This window comes from Sitophilus oryzae, unplaced genomic scaffold (genome assembly GCF_002938485.1).
Source record: "Sitophilus oryzae breed Bouriz unplaced genomic scaffold, Soryzae_2.0 scaffold_1167_pilon_pilon, whole genome shotgun sequence".
Lineage (NCBI taxonomy): Eukaryota > Metazoa > Arthropoda > Insecta > Coleoptera > Curculionidae > Sitophilus > Sitophilus oryzae.
Window position 1 is genome coordinate 1,927,063 of NW_022145801.1, and position 20,183 is coordinate 1,947,245.

The window sequence follows — 20,183 nt, forward strand, 5'->3', positions numbered from 1 at the left end:
TCAAACCAGACATTCCACATAGGGAACTTCAAACTTTTGTGCTTGTCGTACTCCTCTATTATTAATTATTTTAAGGTAAGAACTAGAAGTATTTATCAAGATATTACACCTAAATGAGTAAAACGCCTTCACCGCCAGTCTGCATAGTACTTTATAATGGTTACTTACAATAATCAAAAGATAGGTATTAACATTTTATTGTAGCATACCTGTTAAATGCTCTGTTCCAAATTGTCACGAGAATTATAGAGGGGGTCCCAAGGTTTCTGCTTTTATATCCCCAAAAATGACGAGCTTCGTAAAAAATGGTTGACAGCTATTAAAAGAGAGATTTCACTCCTACTAGTAGTTCTCGGGTAAGAAGTGCAATAAATATGCCTCAAAAAGGCCAAAGGCCAAAACCTCTGTTACCCGAGTGAGGATGTAGTTATGGCTACTGCTTACACTTACCTCACTATAAGTAAAATATTGGAAGAATAATCAAGCTTAATAATCAAAAAATCAAAAATAATAATAATAATCTTATTAATCAAAAAGATCACAGAAAGATATTGACAACATTCACATTTAAAAATATAAATGGCCTGCCTAGATGTAAGTCACAATTGCCCCTCACGTGGCCTGCCTTTTTTTAAGTCACAATTGCCCCTCACATACGTCAGAATTTATTATTAAATCCATCTTGTTCAGAATATCCAATATTTTATTGAAGAACTATGCAAAAAAAAAGGAATGACGTTATAAAAAGGTATTTAGTTTTTTTTCTATATAAAATCTTGAAACACATATTATATGTTTTAGTTATCCTCACCTATTATAGTTTAAATTTATTCCCATTTGTATAATGCTGCTAAACATAGGAAAAATATTCCATATTTTTTGACCCAAGCCAGTGTAGTTTATAATTCCAAGAGCATTTACCAAGGCTTTTCAAACTAGGCAAACTTCCTATACTGTCCATAATAGTATATATTTATCAAACGTGCAGTAAAATCTAAACTATGGTAGGTAAGTGTTTGCAATTGAATATTTAGTTTGTATTGCTATTTTCTGTCATATATTTCTGGTTATTTCCTTTTCCGATGATTTTTTATAAAAAATATTTATAATATCAATGACCTCTAGATAAATTTACCTCGATGTCATTGGTAAATATAGTAGATATAGCAAACATTAGACCAGTGTTTACAAGATCAAATTCGATTATCAAAATATAAGTCATTTACGGTGTAGAAAGCCTTGTCTAGTAAATAAGATTTCAATGCTTTGCGAAATGAAGAAAATGATGTTATGGATTTGATTTCAAATGGCAGGTGATTGTGCATTTTTTTTGAGTTGTATAATATTGAACTTTTAACTAACTCTGAGCGTGGGGTAGGTAGATCTTGCTCCGCGTTCCTGAGTGGATAAGTGTGATCCTTTCTTGAGAAGCTGATACATGCTTACGTATTAGGCAAACGGATTCAAATATGAATAAGGAAGGAAGAGTTAATATTTTTAATTTTTTAAAAAAGTCCTGGCAATGAGTTCTGCTGTTTAGTCCCAGTGAATATCGAACAGCTCTCTTCTGGAGCTTGATATATAAATATTTTGACGTATCTTTCTCCACCTGAAAAGTCGAATTTTCAGAAACAAAAAATTTCATCTACGTTTTCTAATTATTTTATCAACTAGTGAAGGAGAGTGATATCCATTACACTCAGCTACATTCCTAATGTAATCTCTTTCTATTTTATATCTTTCGTTGGTAAGTTAGGTTATGTTAGTTTGTAGCTCATGGTTCAAACCCTCAACTGTAATATATCGTAAAAGTTAATTTCTTTCTCAATAGAGGTCTTTTATTTGTATGTTCATTGACTCCAAACGTTTTTTTTTGGAAAGTTATTTCCTTTGCATTTCCTGGAATCGGGTCACCGTCCGTCACATTCATCAAAATTAATCTCTTATGAATGCGAGCGTTATCGGCGCGCCAAATGACTTTTTCGCCCGTTTCCACTCTTTTTTCCGCCGAGTTTTTCGCCCGACGCGATTCCGAAAATTACGAGACGATGTGGAAAAATATGGCCGCTAATTGAACGGTCACGTTTCGAATAAGCCCGAACGACGCGGTCGGGATACGATTGGCATTCGGACAGCGTTGGCCGGCTTACTTACGCGTCAGCCCGAAGTAATAGAGAGCACTTTCAAAAGGAAGGAAATAAAAGAGAGTTTAAAAGAGTTGGGTCCATTAGGGTGCGGGAATTAAATGTTATGAAGGTTTGAGTTATGTTTTGATAAAGGATAAAAGAAAGAACAAACGATGTGTGTAAAGCGTAGACAATATGAAATATATATATTGGGGTTAAAGGGTTTCTTGATTTATTTGCAACCTAGAGTGGTGGATTTTTCCTCTCTATTAAGGGGCATCCTATGCTAGAAGCAGTGTAACCTGTAAGTAGTGATGTTAATATTTCAGAAATTTTTGATTGTTGCAGGAAATTTCCGAAACTTTCGGAAATTAATGAAATTTTAGGAAATTTTACAATTTTACATATTTTTTGTTGATACAATAAAGGAATAAATTAGATCGACATTTGATACCAACATGTTCTAAGTAAAAAAAAACAACAAACATAATATTAGTTGTTATATTTTTAATAAACAATACATAACTCATAAAAGTCATAAACATAACACATAACAAAAATCATTGGGTAACATTTGTACTTTGTACATAAACCATGAACTATGACTATGAACTTAAAAAAAACAAAAAAGCACGAAATATAAATTTAAATAAAAATCGGTAAAAAAACTTTTAAGTTAAACGGTTTTATCTTATGTGCACTGAAAACTAGAAAATAATAATAACAATTAGGTATTTTGAACTTCTAGTTCAGAAATATTTTAGTACTAGGCAGAATAGCTTTTAGGCATATTAGACTAAAATAAAAACGTGGGGCCCCTCTGAAATCCTACCTATGGCAAAGCATATCTTTATACTTTAGTAGATCATGAGCTCGGCGTTCGCTGGTGAAGCCGCCACGGCTGGTTATTGATTGTCAAAATCTCCAGTTACGATTATAGTAAGTCGATGCAATCCACACTTAGTATAGAAGAAAGTATTACAGCAATAGTTAATGGGCCCCACGTTTTGATTTTAGTCTAATATGCCTAAAAGCTATTCTGCCTAGTACTAAAATATTTCTGAACTAGAAGTTCAAAATACCTAATTGTTATTATTATTTTCTAGTTTTCAGTGCACATAAGATAAAATCGTTTAACTTAAAAGTTTTTTTACCGATTTTTTATTTTTGTTTGTTTTTTTATTTATTGTTTCCATGTTGTTCCCACGAGTAATGGACATTTTAACGGTCGACCCCCCCCCCAGAGGTCCAGTAGAGGGGCAAGGCTATAATATACAACAAGAGACGCCCAATCTTGAGGGGAAAACGCTAGCGACATTACATTTTTAGCCACCCTAATGCCATACAGTCATCAGCACGTTTTAACCTATTACCTTAACTTGGGTGGTAAAGCTACCGCTAACTGCGTAGGTACATCACACACACACACACACACCTATTTTTTTATCTGTCCTTCTAACGTCACACAATCTTGGACACAACTGTTCTGGACACGACTACTCATGCCCTCACCTAATACGCCATTTTGTAACGACGTCCATCTTGGATTTTAAATTTTGTCATAATCACAGTATTCTACTAGTGTAGCCCTTTCATTTGATACCCATATTGAGGGGGTTGTGGAAAAATATGAAATCCGCCATTTTGTACCGGCGGCCATCTTAGATTTACAATGTTATTGATATTACTATATTGTATTGTCATCGGAACTAAAGATGTGTACCAAATTTCAGATCAATCTGACAACAGGAAGGTACTTAAATTTCAATTTCTAATTTTGACCCAAACAAATAAATAAATACCGTACGGGTCGAGCTAAATAAAACCGTTTAAAAACGTAAAACACAAATAACTGAATTTTTCTATTCCGGAATACTTTCAGGCGCCGAGCTGGTCCCATCTTCATAAGGTATTATAGTAGTAGTACTGTCTTCGTCAGTTTCTATTTCCAAATCAGATATATTTGATGTATCATCTGCTTCTGATTCTGAAGGATGGACCTCTACCTCTACGGGTTCTAGTGGTTCTGGAGGAGTTTCATGTTGTTGAATATCATGCTCCATATCCACTTTTTGTTTTTGTAGTAATAATTTACTGTTATGAGCTACGAACTTTATTTTGCCTGCTCTTTGTGGAGTTAAGCGATTGCTTTTTTTAGTATGGATAAAACTGTAAGTACTGAAACTTCTCTCAGTGGCTGCAGATGACGTTGGTAAAGACAGCAGAGCAACAGCTAAATATTTCAACTGAGTATTTTTACACATTGCTTGCCACCAACTTAGACAATTTTTAACTGACATCCAAACGTAGTCGAGAGCCCATAAACCCGATTGGGCGCAATAATTTGTTACATCTGTAAAAATGGCTTTCTTATTATTGACAAACTGAGGACTGAGGATGCTTGTTGGTGATATTGTTGATAGCGGCTATTGATATTCCATAGCGGCTATGTGTTCTTCATTGTTAAGGTGCTCCCCCAGGAAACCGCGAATCTCTTGGACCCGTCGTCCAAGAGATTCGCGGCAAAATGCATTGGTTTAAGAGCCATACGTTTTCTATTTTGTAAGGCGGAGAAGCATTCTTTTTTTCTGATTTAAGAATAGGCATACTTGATACACTTTCGTTAAATGTTTGCTCAATGTCTTGAATTTTGAAAAGAAATTTCTTGCAAAATTCGGATTTTTGCGAATATTCGCGATTTTGGGACCGAATATTTCGGAAATTTCTGAAATTTCCTCCAAAATTCGAATGGAAATATTCGCTACCAACATCACTACCTGTAAGGTGTATTATATTTCTTCTCTTACTACGTCTGTACCCAGTAGAGATGGACAAAGATTGCACGAGTCGTTCATTTGAACGAGTATTAAAAATGAATCGTGAAATTCGATTCACTATTGTTCAGAGACTAGGCATGAGAATAAACCAGGGATAAACGCAAAAGTTAGTAAACTTTCATAGAAAAACGGCAAACACACTATAAATAGAAACTACAACTATAGATTCTTATCGTTGTCACGACATATACAAATAATGAGGCCAGCCATACATACATAACGAATTGTCTGGTTATCTACCCAGGGATCCTTAAAATTTAAACGAACGAATTGTAAAAAAGAGCCGTGAGAATTGAATTGAATGAAAATGCCGTATGATCGAATAAAAACGGCGCCAGCCATGGCTATGAAATGAAGATCGCTGCCATTTTATATGTAAAATTATATTGCAAATATCATCGAACGTCATTTCCAAGCCAACTGGGCGCCATTTTTTTTCGATCATACGGTACGATCGTTCGTTACTACGTTTCGCTCATTCAAAGAGTCGTGAGAATTGATTCATTGCTAAAAATCGGTTCGTTCATTTGTTCGATCCATAAAATATGAGCAATGAGCCGTAAAAATTGAATCGGGTCACAATTAGTAGTGGGAACTATCGAATGAATACTATCGAAACATTCGATAGTTGCAATTCATTCGAATAATTCGATAGTTAGTAAGAAAACATTCGTTGAAAACTATTCGAATAAAAATTATCGAATATATTGCCTTGAAATATTGTATTCTAGTAATTCGGCAGCAAAAACCATTCATTCATAAAATTCATTCATTTATGAAATTCATTTATTCGTCAGGATCGATTATAATAAAATATTAACTGAATTTTAGTTGTCGCCCGGCGACGTAGGTTTCTTTCCGAGAAGCCCGACAGCGGTCGGTGGCAATGCTATGAAAGAAGCCGGCATCTTTGATTTTTTGCGGAGTCAGATATAGATAAGGACACATTATTTTTTTATTGAGGTGCTAGTATTTACACAGAAAATACATTATGAAGGGCGCCGTTGCCATATTTTGGTATTAGTTGATATTAGCAAAGAATATTATTGTTTGGCTTTAGTTAGTTAGGGTTAGTATGTCTATATATTCTGCATTTTTTTAATTAATATTCTGTTGTTACACTGCAATAATACTTGTTATTTTGGATGTAACAGTAATAATTTGTTATACCTATTAACAACAAAATTTAAAATCATTTAATATAAATATTTTTTAAGTAGTAGCAAAATATAAACAACAAATTAGATGTCAGAATTATTTATATTAGATCCTATTTAAAAATAATATAGTCTCTAAATTTTTTGTGTGTGGCAACGTTGGTTTATTAAATAATAATAATTACAGAACTAATTTGTTATATTAACAACAAATTTTAAAATAATGAAATATAAACATTTATTAATTTTCTAAGCATGCAGTGTAATGGAAGGAAAATAGAAATAAAAAATTAGAAATCAAAATTATTTATATTAGGTGCTTTATATTACTATTTAAAAATTATATTTACTTTTACTGGCATTTACTTTAAAAAATAAATGAAATATTTCTTCGCAAAAAACTACATGTAAGAGAATTAGCATAAACAAAATACAAACATCGTTAACTTTTTTTTTTAAATTGGCACGTGTAAAACTTTCATTTTAATTTTCTCACCCCATAGTTTGAGTTCCATAACCCCATTTACTTAATCACATTACTTAAATATGATTAAGTTCAACTAATTCATATTATTAAAACATCTAAAATACAAATATGTATTTTTAAAATTAATTGTAAGTTCATCTCATCTCTCTTAAAAATTGCTACTTCTCAAAATTTTCCATTAAAAAATAGACCATATACCATGTAAAATTAAATAATTGAAAGATCGGACTACGGAAAACCACACAAATTTTCGGAAACATTTTGACCACCTGCACATGCACACAATCGTCAATAAATAAAATTAAAAAATAACAACTATTTTAGTATTTTAACTATTTTAATAAACGCAAAAATAGCACAGTATTTATACGGCGGAGTTATAAAAATTTGGAAGAACTAATAATGCACTGACGCATACAAAAATCAAACGAATACTAAATTTCATTTATCAAAAGCATTCGATAGTCGTGGCTCAACGATAACCATTTAGTCGCACGGCGAGGTTGTCACATATGCTTTAGTATACAAATGAATGAATAATTTTATTCGAATAAAACCATTCGATAGTTGAAATCATTCATTCATTAACCATTCGATAGTCTAATTCATTCGATAGTTCCCATCGCTAGTCACAATGTGTCTAGTTGGTTTTTACGGCGCGGCGCGGCACGGCGGTGATATAGGCATAGTCGGGTACCAATATTTAGACTTGAACAAAAGCCCTAACAAACATCATAGACATAAAATGCAAACAATAAGAAAGTTATTTACAAGAAAAAAAACTTATTTATACTGTGCTTAGTACGGGAGTATCTGTAATGCATTTAATTTTCACGTTAATATTGTTGTTAAAATAATATTTACCGACTATAAAGCATTAAATGTCGGACTAAAAGACGAAATCGTGTTCCTCGCCTCTGTTCAATGTGATAAAAAAAGGCGTCAGCGATGGTTATGAAATGAAGGTTGCTGTCATTTTATATATAATTCAATGTTCATTTCCAAACCAAATGATACCATTTTTTCGATTATGCGGTATTTTATATTAATTATTATATGATTATTAAATCGGAATTAAAATATGCTCTAAAAATATTAAATTGATATTAAAAAGTCTTTAAATATAATAAGACAGAGGTGTAGAGACATGAATGTGAATGTATTTGCATGCTTCACAGACTATCGTAAAGCGTTCGACGGAGTTAATCATCAGAAGATGATCAAAATTCTAAGAGCAACTGGAGTTGACGGACAAAACCTACGTTTCATATCATAACTTTATTGGCATCAAACGGCGGTAGTTGAGATGAAGTAGTCAACATCGGAAGATATACAAATCAGACAGGGTGTTCGGCAGGGTTGCGTCTTGTTTCCGCTCCAGTTTAACCTGTACTCGGAGACTATATTTAGAGAAGCACTGGATCGAATCCAGGGCGGAATCAAGTTCAATGGAATCCCAATAAACAATATCAGATATGCCGATGATACGGTTATAATAGCCAGCGATATACAAGAACTGCAACGCATTATAGATTCCGTAGTCCAATATAGTGAGATGTTTGGACTGCATCTCAATGTCTCCAAGACCAAACTATTGGTCTTTTCTAAGACTCCAATAAATGCCTGCGTGTCAACTTGTCAAGAGCCAAAAAATCGAACAAGTGACCTCAATAAAGTATTTAGGAGCTAGAATTTTAGAATTTAGAATCAGTGGGAGGGGGGTTAATCACTTCGACCTTACAGATCCATTGTGTCCCCCTTTCTTGAATCATAACTCATTATACAGTCCCAGGACTTTGACAAAAGCCAGTATCTGGGACGGTTTTATAGAGGGTAGTTCTCCATCTCCAATATCAGTCGTACCAAAATTCATGGCACGAATGGTTGTCGTCTCGCCGCACTCAGTGATGAGGTGTACTGGTGTTTCACCATCTTCCCCACAGAATCTGCATTCGCCGTTTCTTCTTAGTTTCAATCTACTGAGGTGTTCATTGAGGAGACAGTGTCCTGTTAAAAACCCCGTGACAATCCGAAGATTGTTCTTACTCAGACCCAGGAAGATCTGTGATTTTTCTTGATCATAAGCCCTCAGAAACTTCTTCGAGTGTCTTAGACCATTGCAAGATTTATTTAGGAGCTAACATTAATAGTCAGTGCGAACCGAAAAGAAAAATATTTTCAAAAATTGAGCAAGCGTGAGAATGAAATAATTTTTTACAAGACTAGACCTCAGTGCGAAACTCAGAACTCGAATGGCCAGATGCTGCGTCTTCTCTGTGTTACTCTACAGATGTGAGAGCTGGACACTGGATTCACAGACCGAAAAGAGAAAAGAAGCCTTCGAAATGTATGTGTACAGACGGATGCTGCGAATCTCATGGGTACAAAGGATCGCCAACGATGAAGTACTCCAGCGCATGCAGAGAAACAATAAGAGATACTGAACACCATCAAGGAAAGAAAAATGCAATACCTGGGTTATGTGATGAGAGGTGGTAGATACGAAATACTGCGCCTCATAATAGAGGGCAAAGTGCAAGGGAAAAGCTCAGTAGGAAGACGCCAGAACTCATGGCTAAAAGATTTAATGAGATGGTTTGAACGCTCTTCTGCGGATCACAAACCCTCGGCAGGAGAGGGCGTGATAAGAAGAATAAATAGTATATATGAATTGGATTGATAATTTAATATTATTGATAAACTAACCAATCCAATTATGCCAGTGCTATAAAGTGTTGAAAAACAAATGAAAGAACTGTTTATTTCTTTTTCTGGTCCCTTAAGTAATTGTCCGACCAAATTATCGCCGGTAGTGCCAATTACGATTTTTGTTTTATGAAACGTAAATTGTGCATGTGGTTCGTCCAAATGAACAAATCGTAGCAGTCACAAAAAAAATCGTAATACCCATCAGTAGTACCAAGGCCTTTATGCAGTATTTAATTACTTAAAAGTATTCGATATTCGCAAATCACCAAAACCAAACAAAAGACTAAATTTAAAATTCCTACTTAACACATTATAGTGGAAAAACTCAGTCACACTCGTGCGGACATGAGAATAATTTTCTATATCCATTCTTTCCTTTTTAAAGTGCGGAACACTAAAAATCCATTATTCCGTTCTTTAGATTGCTCTCGACGCGACGGTTACAATTTTATACTTAGCGATTTATTCTCTATGTTGGACTTTTCACATATTTATTTTTAGTTCCGAACAACTACTAGAGTTATATATTATACCGTATGATCGAAAGTTTCCGGAATACAGTTATTCGGACCACCCTGTATAGTATAACTGAAAAACATCGTGTCTGATATGAATGTAAAACAGTTTTCTTTAAAAGCGATGAAGAACTTATCTCTTTCCACAATCTCCCCTAAAAATTAGATGACTAATGAGTGGAGAAGCGGCCGCTGGGATGGATAAGTCTTGTTGAGCACGTGATTAAAATTTTTATCTGCGTTACCGCCTTTACGAAAATAGGACGAGATTAATAATAATTTAGGAGAATTTTCCTTTAAAACATGCAATTCCTATAACACTCTTGTTAATGAATCAAGTGCTTTTAGTTTTTAAAACTTGGTTTTTTTAGAAATATTTAGAAATTAACAAAAAAAAATAGCAAATACAATAATTCCCGGAGTCTACTGATTAAAAATATTGGTAGGTTAACATACCAGGGTTGTTCAACAAAAATAAAGACTTAAAATTTTAGCCAACTGTATGATCTTCCTCTCCGTACTCTCTCTCTCTCTCTCTCTCTCTCTCTCTCTCTCTCTCTCTCTCTCTCTCTCTCTCTCTCTCTCTCTCTCTCTCTCTCTCTCTCTCTCTCTCTCTCTCTCTCTCTCTCTCTCTCTCTCTCTCTCCTTCCTCTCTCTCTCCTTCCTCTCTCTCTCTCTCTCTCTCTCCCTCTCTCTCTCCCTCTCTCTCTCTCTTCTCTTTATTCCTACAAGAGGAATGTGTGGTCAGGTGATGTGTGAGGTTTGTCTCCATAATTCTCTGTCTTGTGCTTTATGTACAAGCGTGTGCAGTGGCTTGTGTTAAGTTCATTGAGTTAAGTAAAAACAATCTTCGGATTGTCACGGGATTTCTAACAGGACACTGTCACACTGTCTCCTCAACGAGCACCTCAGTAGGCTGAAGCTGAGAAACAACGGCGAATGCAGATTCTGTGGAGAAAATGGGGAAACACCAGAACATCTTATCACTGAGTGCGCCGAGACGACGACCATTCGTGCCATGAACTTTGGTACGGTGGATGCCGAGGATGAAGAGCTGGCCTCTGCGGAGCCATCTCAGATACTGGCTTTTGTCAAAGCCCTCAGACTGTATGATGAGTTATAACTCATTATAGCTCAAGAAAGGGGAACACACAATAGATCTGTAAGGTCGCGGTGATAACTCCCCTCCTAAACATTCTACAAAGCAGTTCACAAATTGTTTATTCTTTTCTTTAGAGAATCGCTAGTTGTATCAACATTTGCATCAACAGTTTTATAAAATTCCAACAATTTTTCATAAGCTTTAGTTTTTTCCTATCTGTTTGAATCAACTTTATATGAGTATGTATATTGTGTATGGAGAAAGTAGGACGATAAAAATCGAAATACGAAATTTTAATAGGCAGTTCTGAAGTGCCAGCGAACTGTACGTGAATGGGCACCTTAACCCGCAGGTACTGACTACTGAGGTCCCATTCGAAAGGCTAGCCAACTAATATTTGATAGTAGAGTCAATAATGTATACGTTAGTATAGTATGAAGAGATAAGAGTATCTTAAGATCTCATTACTATTGTTGTGAAAGAATTGTAAAAAATGGCGCCGGGAGACACGTATAGCCGCCCATACTAAAATATGTTAATAAAAAGTTGATAGGCAGTTCTTTTAGTTTCAAAGTAAAAGAATTTTTCCAATTTTGGTCCGCGGTTATTTCCCCTATCCGCCACCTGGGGTCGCGTCCGATGGGAGTTTGGAGTTCTCCACACGGATTTTCTCAAAAACGGACTACGGAAACGCGGAATATTTCAAAAACTGCGACTTTGACTGATTTTGATGTTATTACCAAATTTTGTTGCAAATATTATTCCTAATCTTAAATTGAACACCGCGTTTCGCTAGCTACTGTAATTTTGGAGTTACGATTTTTAAAATTAACCCCCTCCTTATCCCCTTACCAATCCCCACCCCCACCAAAAACTAATTGCCAGATTCTCGGGTGCCACAGTATTTTTGTGCCAAATTTGGTTTAAATCGGTTTAGCGGTTTTTGAGTTATCGTGTTACAGACGGACAGACGGACAGACGGACAGACGGACAGACGGACAGACGGACAGACGGACAGACGGACAGACACCATGAAAATATTTTGTATTTAGGTCATTTATGACCCAAATAACTCATTTTGAGTGAAATTTTAAATTAAATATAAAAATACATTACGTGTATGTCAGTCTTAGATTTTTTAGAATCTTTTGCGCAATCCGTAGAGTTTATCTATTGTTCGAACAAATAAACTTCACGCATAGCAGGTATAAGTTAACCGTAAGTATTCACGTATGTGAGCAGGCTTGTTAGTGATTTATTGGTAATTGAATTTTCCATATACTGCCCGGATAAAATACACAAGAGTGTTCTTGTACACTCAAACTGCTTTATTTTGGCGTGAAATTGGTCTCTGTAGGGCTTTTTTATGTGCTATTTTTAGCCACCGACCGGCGAAGTGAAAAATAAAGTGTAATTGCAACAACCGCACAGGATATAGGCAGGCCACTTAACAATTGAAAAAGGTTTTAAACTCCTTTTTTGGCAATCACATTTTTTTTTCTTTTGAAATTTAATTTTTAGAAACTTTAAAATGTATCCTCTAAAACGTATAAAGCACTTTATATATTGTAAAATGCTTAAGAATTAATTTTGAAAAATAGTAATGGCTTTTGCTCATAAAAATCATCAAAAAATGCTTAACTTAAGAGGGGTATATCTCCCCTAGTCATCAGAAGCAAAAAATAAAAAGAATAAAGAAAAAATATATATGTAAATACAAATAGTGAAATATTTTCGAAGTATAGCAACATAACGTTTATGATATAGACAGTTTTTTAGAGTATATAAATTCTCGCGAACCAACCATAAAATTTACAAGCAGAGAGAGATAATCGTTTTTCAATATTTAGTGATAACTTTTTTCTTTCTCTAAGGTATATAAAAGCCTCTACATTATACGGAGAACTCTTCGAAGCAGGTCAAGGACGTGTTTCGTCGCCCAACTTTGTCGCATTTCGGTTTATTTCCAGTTGTCTTGTCCCACTTCGGTTTGCCTCGACCTACTCTCGATTCTTAAAAGCGCTGAAAACTACTCGTGAGGAGGGCGTGGGGGGATTTTTTTGGCGTTTCCTGTTGCCTCGTTTAATTTTGTTTCGTTTTGAGCTATTTCCAAAATGTGTCGGTATCTGAACCCGAGGCAAAGGACTTTTTTTTTCATAAATCTCTTTGAAATAAGTAAACCTAGACATTTCTATAGTAGCTGTTGTTACGATGATGTTTCGCTAATTACATCTCGTTTTATGTTGATATATATATTCCACAAGATTAATATTTGAACACGCGTTGATAATATGTAGATATTTAAGAACAAAACTTTTCACTCAATCTGCAGGAATATAATTACAATATATTTATTATCTAATTTTATTATAATGAATTAGTACATAAAATGTTATGTTATGTTTGTTTACACGGCCTTAATTGATTAATATAACAGTAGTATTGTTTGATGGTGATGGGTTGTTATTTAACTATCTGTTATTTTATAACAATTATTTATAAATAACATAACGCAACCGTTACTACTTTTAAAAAATAACAGATATAAAATATCGACACGTAGAGATCGGCCGCTCGTGAAACGAAAAACGAAGTCGCCGCTATGCACCACCACGAAATTCTATGCTGCTCGAAGCAATTCCAAAAAACAACTAGTATGGATGGAAAACATGTTATTTCGTCAACCATCGATACAGGTCGCGAGACAACGGACAACGGAGTGGGGAAAGCGCTATGGCGAACGTAGCTGCTTCGGTCGAAACCGTCGATGGTCGTATTGGGTTTGCAACAGCTTAAAAATAATAGGATATAAAAGAAGCAGGTTTTTTGAAACAGTTGCGGGCATAACGCCTGGCGGTCGAGATAACAGGAGTGGGAAAAAAACGCTGCTGCATCGGTCGATTGTCGATGGAGGCTCGCAACGGGTTGGAGAAGCAGTCATTTTAGATATGTTGTTTTTCAACCTGTTACGAGCATAACAGGCCCGCGGTTGAGATAATCGGAGTGGGAAAGGAACGCTGCTGCATCGGTCGATTGTCGATGGAGGTTTGAAACAGGTTGGGGAATAACGCATCAGTTGTTTTAGATACATTCTGTTTCAACCTGTTACGAGCATAACGGACGGTGGTCGAGATATTATGGCGCTGTATGTTTCAGTACTTACTTATTAAGTTTCAATATTTAGGTATTTATTTATTCTGAAAAATTTTCAGAATAATATTTTAAGATTTTTTTAAAAATGTATACAGGGTGTTTTGAAAAATCTGGTCATTGATTAATCACGATCCTGCTTAAAGCCCTTGACGTAAAAAAGATGATTTTGGAAAACGGATTGACTTTAGTGTGTAGAGGTTCGATAAGAAGGATTTTCGAAACTCGAATTCTAAGGGGTGAAACTACTCTCAAATATTAGAATATTTTTTATTTAAAAACCGGTGAGTTTTTCGGAAAAACTCTTAAAACACCTATATTTTATTATGTTGTTTTACATATTTTGATATTTTTTAAAAATATATACAGGGTGTTTCATAAAATATGACCATTGAGTAATCACTATTCTGCTTAAACTGCTTGACGTTTAAAGCTGATTTTTGGCAAACGGATTGACTGTGGGGTTTAGGTTCGATAAGGAGGGGTACTCAATCGAATCTCAAATTCCAACAGGGTGAAAACGCCCCTCAAATATTACAATATTTGCTACTTAAAAAACGGTTAGTCTTTCGGGAAAACGCCTGGACACGCATAATTTATTTTGTTTTTTTACATATTTTAAAATTTTTTAAAAAATCATACAGGGTGTTCCAAAAAGTTGAGTAATTGATTAACCACGATTCTGCTTAAACTGCTCGACGTTAGAAAGCTTATTTTTGGCAAAGGTGAGAAAATTTTATCCAGTTTGTATGTTAATGGAAATTCTTGTTTTGCTTTATCATCACCATTAGAAATTATTAATTCGACGCGAACGAAGTCGCGGGTACACGCTAGTTTAAGTGTAAAATTAATTCGAACTCTAGTGTGTAGTTGGTTTACTTATGAAGAATATACTACACATTTTCTTATATTGCTATTTTTTGACCGCAAATGGTAAAATCATAACTAAGAGCTTCTCGCCCGTCGAGTGTCGAGTGAGATGCACCCTGTACACTGCTACGCAATTCAGGATCTACCCGGATCGAGGGGCAGGGCGTAGGTAGATCGGAATGTATAGGTATAGACGAGTGGCGGAATTTTGGCTTTTTTTATATCGCAATTTGTAAACAGCGCTTATTTGTAAACAACCACCGTTTTTAGAGAGGTATTTTAGATAACAATCGATATTTAGAAATGTTTTGACACCCTGGAAATACTACCACCGAGCACGTCATTGTTGCAACTTGCAACTGCGTTAATACGCCTGGCGGTGACCGCCTCATACTCTTTCAGATATTTAGCAGTAAAATAAAGAAACCTGTTATTTTTACGCTGTTATTTTAAGCTGTTTTTTATAAATAACTATAACAGTTTCAACTGTTATCTAAAAATAACAGTTTTGCCCATCACTATTGTTTGATGAGTAATACTGGCAACATCATCAATATATCGAGCTGATTAATTGGAAAAATTATTGATTGACCCGATGTCAATAAACGATACTTTTATATATAATAATACCATAGTTATATATATAGATATAAAACCATTCAAAAATAGGAAATAATTAGACAATTTTTTAAATAGTTTAACACCCTCGATTATAACTTATAAAAGGCAGACCGCCAGAACAGTTAGTCACTGCGTATTGCGGTTCAGTTTTACGATTTTAAGTTTTGGAAATATATTTTTTTATTATATTGTAATTAATAATGTTAGACAATGATTAAAACTAAATATTCTTGTGTAACCTTAGAGGAATAGCCAATTTAATCTACCATCGGTAACAGTTTTCTAAATGCACTGTTTTTGATTTTTTATATCAGTTTAATATAAGTGGTATGACGTTACACTCCATTACAAATTAATGATATTTATTCACACTCCATGTTTATTTATTTTTCTGAAGCCGCAACAACGTTTGACCTTGATTGCTTCGTGCTATTTCAGAAAATAGTTCGATAAATATAAGCCCGTGTTATGAAAAATAGTTCCCACATTTCCTGAAATAAATCGAGATGCGCCGTGATTGGTTGTTTGTTTTTTTGTTGTTAATCTGGGTTAGAAAGGGCTGGCTTATATTTGAGTTTACTTCTGAAAGTATTTACAGAAATGCTATGCAAAATGTTTTACAAAATATTTCCGTAAAACATTTCGGGGATAGTGTACTTATTTTTTTCTTTACATGCTATATTAAGTTAAAACTTCAAAACTTCAGTAACATGAATAGTGAAGTGTTTTGGTGTATTGTAGTGAATTCGTTTTTCATTTTGCTATCAAATAATTTGTCGTAATGTCCTTAGTTTAGTGTTAATTATTATGATCTCTGTATCTATTGTATACGGTACATTTGTGGTCACAAGGCATTCAAACATTTCTGTTAGAACTATAGATGTTATAAAGCTTGATTTGGCACAACAAGGTTTACAGTACGGTAATTGTTAACAAAGACGGCCAGGCTCCTTTGATGAGCTTTAGGGAGACCAAATGCATAAGAGTTTGGCATTCTCTGGAACAATGGACGTAATACGGATCTTGTGTTTTGCAAAGTTCAGTATAGGGAAAGCCTGGTCAGACATTTATTTAAAAATATGCTTTGATATATATTATTGATGTATATCATTTTAGTTCAAATGTAATGAATATTTTACAGATGAACGTGGTACAAAGTTTTTCGACTATTTCTTCAAGCATTTTTTCGTCTTCCACTTCTGACAGAATATTTAATTCATGTTCATTAAATTTTTGACATATTGCTGATTTTCTCACTTTATATTTAAAACCACTGTTGCTGCTCATTTTAACTAAAGTACCATATCGGTTTACAGGAACATTAGAAGAAATCGTTTGTCAACTGGACTGGACCGACAAAGGATTAAAAATAGATAAAGAATATTTTAACCATCTAAGATTCGCTGATGACATAGTCCTAATTGCCAAAAGTCCTGAAGAACTACAAGCACAAATTAATGAACTAAATATAGTTAACAATAAAGTGGATCTCGAAATGAATATAGCAAAAACTAAAGTAATGTACAACGAACTAGTGGAAAGAAAGGACATTCTAATAAATAACATTACACTGGAAATAGTAGAAGAAATATATATTTAGGACATCTAGTACACATCTCGGGATCTCTACTACAAGAAATCAACAGAAGAATTAAGTTAGCATGGAGTATTTATGGAAGAAACTCAATCATATTCAAATCTAAAATGTCATCTCTAAAGAAGAATACATTCGACCAATGTGTACTGCCAGTCATGACCTATGCTTTGCGAAACCTGGACACTTAAAACGGACATCATAAGGAAACTGCAGGTCGCACAACGCTCAATGGAACGAAATATTTATGCTGGTAATAACCAAGAGACACCGTAAAAGAATAGAGTGGATACGACAAAAGACCCTGCTAATAGATGTCATCTACAAATCAAATGGTCAAATCCCTCAAATGGCAATAGGTAGGACACCTGGTAAGAAAGACAAACAACAGATGGACAACAAAAATTACAGCATGGTACCCACGAGAGACCTAGCGGACCGACAGACCCTAGAGACCGAACCTGAGATGGGACCGCCATTATCCAAAATGTCTACTAGGTCATAGGAATGATACCGCTCATAGATAAAGGGATAAAAACTGCCCACAGTCCGATAGTGCATTTCCGAATCGATATTCATTGTGTACTTTATTGTTTATAGTGAATGGCGTCAATAGTTTTCAGTTGTTTGATGTGTGTTTTCTTTATTATATTGTCCATTTATCTCTCTTTGTCGGTTGCATTTTATTTTCTATTCCTTTTATCTATGATTTTATACGTTCTATCTACGTCAGAGGGATGCTATTCCGCTTCGCTCCTATTGGTCCAAAAGTTACGCGACAACCTTACCTTTTATTAGCCTTGCCCTTTTGGCGGTTTTTTTAAGGTTATGTCCCCTTCTCTCAGTGTCACCAACCACAACTTTCAAATACTATTTAAGCTGCCTTTACACTACTAGAAATTTTATCAAAATGTAAATACATGTTAAGTTTAATTCTATATTCTCTTTAATCCTATAATAATTTAATCTATAGAACCGCTATTATACGTCCTTAATATGATCTCCTTATCACATACATTTTACATTCATCCTTTCTATCGTAGATTCTACAAATCTGCATAAACATCGAAATATTAAGGAATAGGAGTTATAATAATATAACGAACATATATTGCGATTATATAAATATATTTGCGAGATTCGTTTTGGTGAAATAAGTCTAAATAACATTTTTAAAATATACAGTGCGTCCAATGTGCCAAGAAAGCTCCATATCAGGAGTTCCATTTAAGATTTTAACTTCATTTTTTTGCCAAGAGAAGTTCATTATTTCGTTTGTTTTAATAATACGAGAGCTAGCAACGTCGGGAAAACAAGTATTTTAAGAAAGCTGGCTCTTTAATATATCGTTTACTAGGCCCTCCGGAACAGCATGCAGCCCGTCTGGCTGCCGGTAAACGTTGCGTTCCCTACTGGGCATTGAAAGAATATCCTATATTTTTATTAGTCCCTTAAATTCTAGTATTAAATATAAACCGACCGAGTCTCCATAGCTCAGCGTGTAGAGGTTCCGCCTATCAAGCGAGGATTCAGAGTTCGAGACCGGGTCAGGGCAAAAATTTTTTAAAAAAATGTGGCGGATTCATCTCTCCAAAAAATCCTTTATGGGTATTTCGCCACTGCACTGCAAGAAAAATCTACAAAATAGAATAGTTATTTTTTGTAAACACTTCTGCGTTAAACCTAAACGGACACAGCTTGTCAGAAGTTATGTTTACAGTAATAAACATTTGCCTAACAAAGAAAAAAATGCTTAACGTTTCGGAAAGTTTATCTCTTTCCGTCGTCGGAAGCAAAAAATACAAAGAATAAAGAAAAAAAATATTTAAAATATTTAAATTCAACTATTCGAGAACACTTTACTTTTTTTAATACAGATACGTCTACAAGAAACCGTTGACGTTCTGTTAAAATAATTATCGTTTATTTTAACAGACAATTTATGTACAATAAAAAAGTTATAGGGAACGTTATGATACACAATTTAAAATAATTATTCTTGAGTACACCAGGTGCTTTAAAAGTGTAGCGAACATAGCATATGTTTTTTTAGTGTAACCTTTATTTTTATTTTAGTTTCTGTGGAAAATTCTATAACTTTTGTATACATACAATTATTAACCTAACACTATTAGTTTTTGTAATATTTCAATTTGTTTAAAGAAATTACAGGTTTCAATATGGTAAAGAAACTTCGGTAACGCTATTGTTTCTGAAGTTGGAATATCAAATTTGGTAGGATAAAAAATTTGGTACTCATATCATCATACCCAAATCATTATACCATACCTTGATCATCATACCAAATCATGATGATTAAAAAAAATATATAGGGAAATTAAAACAACTTTGGGTGCGCGTCATCAATGACACCATGCGTCGTCTATGGAGTTTGCTGGTGGTCGTATTATGATGTGCAACCAAAATTATTTCAATTTCCTTATATGTAAGGTTATTTCAATTAGCAGCTACAGGGTGTTCCAAATCCATTTATGAGTTTCGACCATTAAAAATTAAACAACCTGAATTTTTTAAATGTTACACCATACCGGGTGCGTCTCAAAAGTGGCTCACCCCTATAACTTTTTTATTTTTTTAGATAAAAAATTGAGATTTAGTATGTTAATATATGACATAAATTAGGATTGATTGACGTATTCAATCGTTCTGTGTCACTTCCTGTTTCGCCGGAAATGACTACAACTTTTGGTTTTTAAATGGTACCGGTTTTTTGTTGCTTTATTCGATAGAAAATGATACTCTGAATAGAATGACATATCATATGTCAACTTTGACATTTTCGCATATGGTTTATTTGAAATTATAATATGCGGTTCATAACGATAATTTGACTCGAAATACCAAGTGTGTAGTATCATATTATTCGTAAAAAATGCCTTTTCCAAATATGCTAATGAGCCACCCTCGTTCCATATGAAAAAATTGAGATGTGATTAAAAATACGATTTGGGCATCTTTTAACCAGCCAGGACAAGACACGAATAACATTAGACG

At 34.4% G+C, this 20,183-nt stretch overlaps 1 protein-coding gene across 3 annotated transcripts in view; it reads right to left on the reverse strand.

Moving 5' to 3' along the window:
- LOC115888569 overlaps positions 1–20,183 on the reverse strand; it is a 147,437-nt gene that overhangs the window by 88,489 nt on the left and 38,765 nt on the right. The window lies entirely within an intron of this gene.